The sequence below is a fragment of the Malus sylvestris genome, chromosome 11 (assembly GCF_916048215.2).
Source record: "Malus sylvestris chromosome 11, drMalSylv7.2, whole genome shotgun sequence".
In the NCBI taxonomy this organism is placed as follows: domain Eukaryota; kingdom Viridiplantae; phylum Streptophyta; class Magnoliopsida; order Rosales; family Rosaceae; genus Malus; species Malus sylvestris.
The window spans coordinates 537,396-544,971 of NC_062270.1; the positions used below are offsets into that span (position 1 = coordinate 537,396).

Consider the following 7,576-nt stretch of genomic DNA (forward strand, 5'->3'; position numbering starts at 1 on the left):
TGGAATGATTTAAAAGTTAAAAAAAAATGCTGATTATAAAATGAGAAAGTAAATTAACTTTTGAACAAATTAGAGTACTATGGAACCAATTGCTGGAATACTTACAGTTTAAAGAGCAATGCTCCAAAATTGGCTTGCCTATAGAAAACTGCATGTTGTATGCTTAGAATCCGGATCCTCTTTATCAGGATTTCGAGAATTCGTGAATCATGTCCGTTTATCGCAAATCATGCGGTCAGAAATTATTTTAAATATTTTTATTTAAAATTAAATACAAACAGTACTTGACAAAAACTGACCACACGATATCAAGATTCTCACCAAAAGGATCTGGAAAAGATCCTGTTGGGTATGTTTATGCATGTACTTACATGTTAGCACCAATTCAACCGACAGTCAGAATTTTATTTTATGTTCAAAAGTCAAACATATCTAAGCAAAGGACATGGGAACCTACCATTCTACAGCTCAACATACAATTCCCACTTAGATACGGGATGCCAAAATTTGATGAAACATTCTACATTCTTACGATCTATGTTTCAACCACAAATCCAAGCACTTACCAAACTAGTTGGTTCTTTGTATTTTCTAAATTTTGATCCAATTGCCACCAATTTTAGAACCCTACTCAACAATTGTCCCCCTAACAGGTTTTAAGATGCGATATTGAGAGAGGAGAAACGGAAAATAATTTTTATATATCCTTTGAACTAGGTATTTAATTGAGCTATAAACTCGTTTCAAAGAAATTAAAAGTAAATAATTCTCAGATGTGTGCTCTGTCGACTCCAAAGTGTCATTTCATCAAAACATTTATACAAGGACAACGTTATTTGGCAAAGCTTGTAGAATTTTATATGAATAAAATAAGTACACAAGTTGACAAGTATAAACATTTCAATATTTTGTTAGACCAATCAAAAAGCATTTTAGTATTTTACTTGAAAAATACAGCTGTTGAGAGTAGGGGAAAAAAATTAAAGTTAATTTACATCCTAAAATAATAAAATTATTTTCACATTTTTTTCGCTTAAGAAAATATTTTACATTGCTCTATAAAATGGAGTGCTTCTATACCCATCCGATGTCTTATATTTTCACCTACTGCATCACCTTTGTGGTCGATCTTGGAGATGTTTCGGATGGTGGTTGCGGTCTTGCTTCTTTCTAGTTTAATTACATTAAAATAAAAATTAATAATAAAATGTTATTTAAAGAATTTAAAATAGAATAAAAACATGTTACAAGAGAAGGATATGATTGGGTGTTGTTTAAGCGGCCAATAATTGGGATCGGATGGGGATGCCAGTGAGCAGGGTGTTGGGGGCAACGGTAGAGAAAATTTTCATTTTAACGGAAATATAAGTGGTATATTACATGTTTTAATAGAAATGGTGAAAATTTTATTTTAAGTTATTAATTTTTTAGCACACATATTCCACAATTTGTATAATGACACGTGGTGTGTCATTCCGTGTAATCTCTCGCAATGGTGGGTGGGAAAAGAGCATAGGCATTGTTTTTTTGAACAAAACAAGAAAGGTATAGTTTTGTTTTCACATTCTTATGGTGAGTGAGAAAATAAAGACGATGAGAGCAAGATCTAAAATATCGATATTTCCATCGAAATTTCCGTGTTTTTGGACTACCGATATTTCCTATATCATCGATATTTTAGACCTTGATAAGAATTCTATGTGGTATTAAGTCACTCATGTATCTTACCATGTAATGTATAAAGTATAAAATATTGTACTAATTCATTATATATAAATGATTATGGTGTGTTTAAACTTCTTTAATTAATTATTACATATTTTCTACACTAATATAATCAACTTAAATCAGTTAAATTCATCATGCAATACATTTCCTTCCGATTTTTGTGATAAACTAATAGATAATTGACTAAATAAACATCATGAAAAGTTTTAATAAAAATTTCTAAGTTTTTCTTACAATTTCCGTAGTTTTTATTCAATTTTTATCGATATCGATAATATTCCAATATTTCCATTGAAATTTCTGTGTTTTTAGACTATCGATATTTCCGATATCATCAATATTTTAAATCTTGGTTGGGAGCGTATAGCAGCACTCGTAAAATAATGTCACAAAAATTGAACTTCCATATTTGACCATGCGCGCGAGCGCGCGCTCTCTCCATCGGCCCGCCCCCAATTCCGATTTCTCAAATTAGGGATTTTAAATTTGAGATGCGATTTATCAAATTCACCGAAGCCTTCAGCTTTTCCGATCCAGCTGCCCTGTAATATTCAGGTAATTTGGCTTCTCTCGTTCTCTTTCACAAATCCCATTTCATACTTTTAAGCTCATCGACTAATCAAAGCTCAGAATTTTACAGAATTTTACATAATTGCAATGTAGTTTGCCATATATTTTATCTGGGTTCGGATCATAATAAAAATCCATTATTTACAACAAGCGGTAGTGTCTTTTTTCTCATAAAGATTGATTTTTTTTTTCTGGTTGAATTAATTGCAGGAAACTGAATTGAAGAAATGGGTGAGAGGAAAAGGCATAGAATTTTGATGGTCTCTGATTTTTTCTATCCCAATTTCGGTGGTGTGGAGAATCACATCTATTATCTCTCACAATGCCTTCTCAAGCTCGGTCACAAGGTCAGAACACATTGTCACTTCCACTTTCTGGGTTCAGTATCTGTGTTTCTTCTATCTTTATTTATTTTGATATAACTGAAAAGCGAAAGTTCGAATTGAAACTGCTGTTTGATTTATTTCACAATACTATCATGTTGGTTTTGCATCACATGGATGTCAGAGCTCACATCTCGGTAATGGGGGGCATTGGATGGAACTCTGTTTTGTTTAGAGTAACGATCGATGGAATGAGAGGGGGCTGGTGTCACCTTATGTATCAGATACATACTTGTTATTTTTTAATATGATCCGAACATTGTCTCTGCCAAGTGATTTGAGTTATTTAAAGTAATGAAGTTCTTTCATGATACAAGTCAGCTTCCTTTGTTTGATTAGTTGTTGACTAGTGAAATTTCATTGTTTGATTATTTAGGTGGTGGTAATGACTCATGCCTACAACAATCGTTCTGGTGTGAGATATATGACAGGTGGTCTGAAAGTGTATTATGTACCATGGAAACCATTTCTCATGCAGAATACTTTTCCCACCTTTTATGGGACACTTCATTGTAAGGACTATCCTTATTCGAGAAAAAATATCGCTGGTCCACGGACATCAAGCTTTCTCAACTCTTTGCCATGAGGCTTTGATGCACGCACGCACAATGGGGTACAAAGTCGTATTTACTGATCATTCACTCTATGGTTTTGCTGATGCCGGAAGCATACACATGAACAAGGTATTGCAGTTTACTTTGGCAGAAGTAAGTCAGGCCATTTGTGTTTCTCATACAAGCAAGGAAAACACAGTGCTAAGGTCAGGTTTGCCACCTGAAAAGGTCTTTGTAATACCTAATGCAGTTGACACGGCTATGTTCAAGCCTGCACCCGAACGACTGAGTAGTCATGAAATTGTAATTGTTGTTATAAGTAGATTGGTTTACCGAAAGGGTGCAGATCTACTTGTTGAAGTAATTCCAGAAGTATGCCGTTTATATCCCAATGTGAGTATTTTAACATGGCATTAGATGAAATATTGCATTTCTAATATTTTCCCTATTTGCGTATTGAAATGTTCATATATTCATAACTTGTCAGCATTACCTGTAAAACAATTTTGGTGCATGAAGCTGTAACCTAAGGGGAGTGCTTTTATTATAACGAAAATGTTGAGAGTAGTTCGAAATTTGAGCCGTAGCATTATTGGATGTAATTATTGGCATAGTTGTTTAGCACTCAATCATCTCATTCAGAAATGTGTGGTTAGGTTCGTTTCATTGTTGGAGGAGATGGACCTAAACGTGTGAGGTTGGAAGAAATGAGGGAAAAGCATTCTCTTCAAGATCGAGTTGAAATGTTAGGTGCTGTGCAACACTCTAAAGTACGATCCGTCCTAATTTCTGGCCATATATTCTTAAACAGGTATATATATTCTTTCACATGATTCCTCTCCCTTCAAGAAGTGGAGAGCAGTTTCTGTAATTTCTTTTGTAACTACACCAAATCATGTGAAAAAAAAAATTTTAATTGTTGGGATTTGGTCGTTTACTTTAACCGCTAGTCAAATTGGCTCTCTCTTTCTTTAATAGAAATATCACAACAGCTATAATTGGATTCTATCTGAAGTTGAAAAGTGGTGTTTCCAAAGGCGGTGATCCTACCAACAAATTGAAACATGAGTAAATTAGGAGCTGCAATAGCATGCAAATACATCGGAGCATAGTTCTTTTTCTGACTAGCTTACTGTGGAGACTAGGGAGAAACGCCACTCAGGCCAAACAAGTTGTAGTTGTGACTGGCATGGTTCTCATGTATTTGCTTCTGTTGTATGTTTTCCTGATGCGGATTTTACCCTTATTGCAGTTCTTTAACAGAAGCTTTTTGCATAGCGATCTTAGAGGCCGCCAGTTGTGGATTATTAACAGTCAGTACACGTGTAGGAGGTGTCCCAGAGGTATGAAATGTGAAATCTTCCACCTCTTAGTAGAATAGTGTTTGTGGATCTGGAGCTTTTAGAGCTTTTAGCTAACCTCATTTCTGTACACAGGTACTTCCAGATGACATGGTTGTACTTGCAAAACCAGATCCTAGTGATATGGTTCAAGCAATAGAGAAGGCGATATCTATACTTCCTACAATTGACCCACAAGAAATGCACAATCGTGTGAGTGCACTCTTTCATTGATTGTGATCTTTAGACAAGGATTACTACTTGTACAGTGGTTAAAACGTGCTTCTTCGTTTCTAGATGAAGGAACTGTACAATTGGCATGATGTGGCGAAACGGACAGAAATTGTTTATGACCGTGCGTTGAAATGCTCAAATCAAAATCTTTTACAACGACTCTCACGGTGTGTTTTCGGAATTTACATCGAAATTGCATGCTCATAGAGATGTTTGGCTGAGTCTGGTTATTATAACAAATTCGTTGTGCATAGAAATGTGATCATCTATTCTCTTCATCACATCAATTGCTGTAAAAGCAGAGTGATCTGCTCGAGTTTTTCTTCATCATTTGGGGTGAAAAGGATGCACCAGTGGTTATTTTTGCATCCCAAAGGCTGAATGTTGTATCTCTAGATCCATTAGCTTAATAGTGATTGCAAGCATAGGAGAGGGTGTTTGTGTACTTTCTTGTTATAAAATGTGACACCGCTTTTTAGTTAAGCTGCCTTAATTGGATGGCAAGACGTAAACTTGATCAGGAGGCAGTGATGGATTTAGAACTTCGAGTCATTATTCATCCATCTTGATGTCTCGAGAATGCAGAAACATCTTAGGGGCAAGGGTTGCTAATTACTTAATTTGTTTATTGTAGATACCTCTCGTGTGGAGCTTGGGCTGGAAAGATTTTCTGCTTGGTTATGATCATTGACTTTCTGTTATGGCATCTGTTGCAACTATGGAAGGTTGTAAAGTTTCTGTGCAAGTTCTTTGAATTTCCGCGTTAACACGATTTCCGTTTTTAATTACCTTCCTTTCATTGTCCATCAGCCTGAAGAGGATATTGAAGAGGTGCCCGATTTCGTTCTGTCCCATGATCAAGATGAAGGGATCTCGCTGGACAATGCGAACCACAGCTCGAGATGACTGCATTCCAGATTGATATTTTTTATTATTTTCCTTTATTATTTTTTGGTAGGGATGCATAGGATTGACTTGATTCTTCTTTATGTTGATTTCAGTTGGTAGCATCAGTTTAGTCCTTGCATGTAATCAATTTTGTTCAAGATTTCGAACTTACAAGACATAAAAGATGATTGTCTGTCGCTTGTATCGCAACTTTCTTACAAGTTTTGAGGGATATTTTATATTTGGAAGTTTATATAGCACCAAACTTGAAGAATTGGTACTTTTGATGAGCTACTCTAATTTATAGGGCTAGAGATTCGACGCTGGTGTAAGGGGACGAAAACATTGCCTTGGCTAATTGGCCTGATTTACACTCACAAATTTATAAACTTGTAACTAATATAGAATTACATGATGTTACTAATTCACGTGTTATAAACTTATAGTATGAATAAATAACAAAATAGATATTGTACAAACTTAGGTGTTCAAAGTTGCTTGGTAACGCATCATGGTTTCTAGGCGATTTTGGAAATTTGTGAAAAAAATCATTTTAAAATCTACTTGCTTTCACTCTTACCGTACCGTGAGGTATTGAAAATTTATGTAAGACTTTTTGTTGATTTTGAGAGACTGGAGGATGATTATGTTTTCCCGGTGGTTGAGGTGGGTGTGTCCAGAGGATTTTTGGAAATTCAAATTTTAATGAAAAGTTAACAGTGTTATTTTTGTTAAGTTGAAAAGACACATGTCAATCAATTAGAAAAGAGATAACGAGGAGACACAAAATTTAGGAACAACAAACTTGTGGCCGTATCATTAAACAACTAGTGAGATAATTGTGTTAAAAATTTAACAACTTAAAAAATAAAAGAGCAAAAGACAGTGTACTACCCTCATGTTTAGTGATTTTCAACATTTAGTACATCCATTTTTTTTCATTCCAGAGTCATACCTAAAGTGTAAATTTTGGGACAGTCTCATACATCCGTTAGTCAAACGTGGCACTCTGATTGTGCGCCACGTGTCATTAAAAAAATATTTAAATAAAAATAATATTAAATAATATTTAAAAATATTAAAATAAATAATAATAATAATAAATATATTTTTTTCTTCTTCTTCTTCTCTTCTTCTTCTTTTCTTCTTCTTCTTCTTCTGGGTTCGGTTTCTCTTTTTTTTTGTTTTTTCTTCTTCCTTCTTCCTTCTTCTTCCTTCTTCTTCCTTCTTCATTCTTCTTCCTTCTTCTTCCTCTTCTTCTTCTGGATTCGGTTGTTTTTTTTTTTCTTCTTCTTCTTCTTCTCCTCCTCCTCCTTCCTTCTTCTTCTTATTCTTCCTCCTTCTGGATTTGATTTTTTTTTCCTTTCTTTCTTCTTCTTCTGCTCCTCCTCCTCCTCCTTCTTCTTCCTCCTTCTTCCTCCTTTTTCTGGGGGTATTATGTTTTTTTCTTCTCTTCCTCCTCCTTCTCCTTCTTTGCAGGTGGGTTTTTTTTTTTTTTTTTTTATAAATATTATTGAGGATGAAGAAGAAGGAGAAGAAGAAGGAGGAGGAAGGAGAAGGAGGAGGAAGAAGAAAAAAAGAAGAAGAGAGAAACCGAACCCAGAAGAAGAAAAAGAAGAAGAACAAGAGAAGAATAATTTTTTTTAATTATTATTTTAATATTATTTTTATTTAAATAAATTTTTAATGACATGTGGCGCCCAATCAGGGTGACGCGTTTAACGGGAGAACTAACAGTTTGATTAACGGATGTATGAGACTGTCCCAAAATTTACACTTTAGGTATGACTCTGGGATGAAAAAAAATTAATGTACTAAATGTTGAAAATCACTAAACATGAAGGTAGTAAACTATCTTTTGCCCAAAATAAAACTTCAC

At 34.6% G+C, this 7,576-nt stretch overlaps 1 pseudogene; it reads left to right on the top strand.

Annotated features, from left to right (window-relative positions):
• Window positions 1-2,108: 2,108 nt before the first annotated feature.
• LOC126591581 (phosphatidylinositol N-acetylglucosaminyltransferase subunit A-like) lies at window positions 2,109-5,971 on the top strand (annotated as a pseudogene).
• Window positions 5,972-7,576: the final 1,605 nt, after the last annotated feature.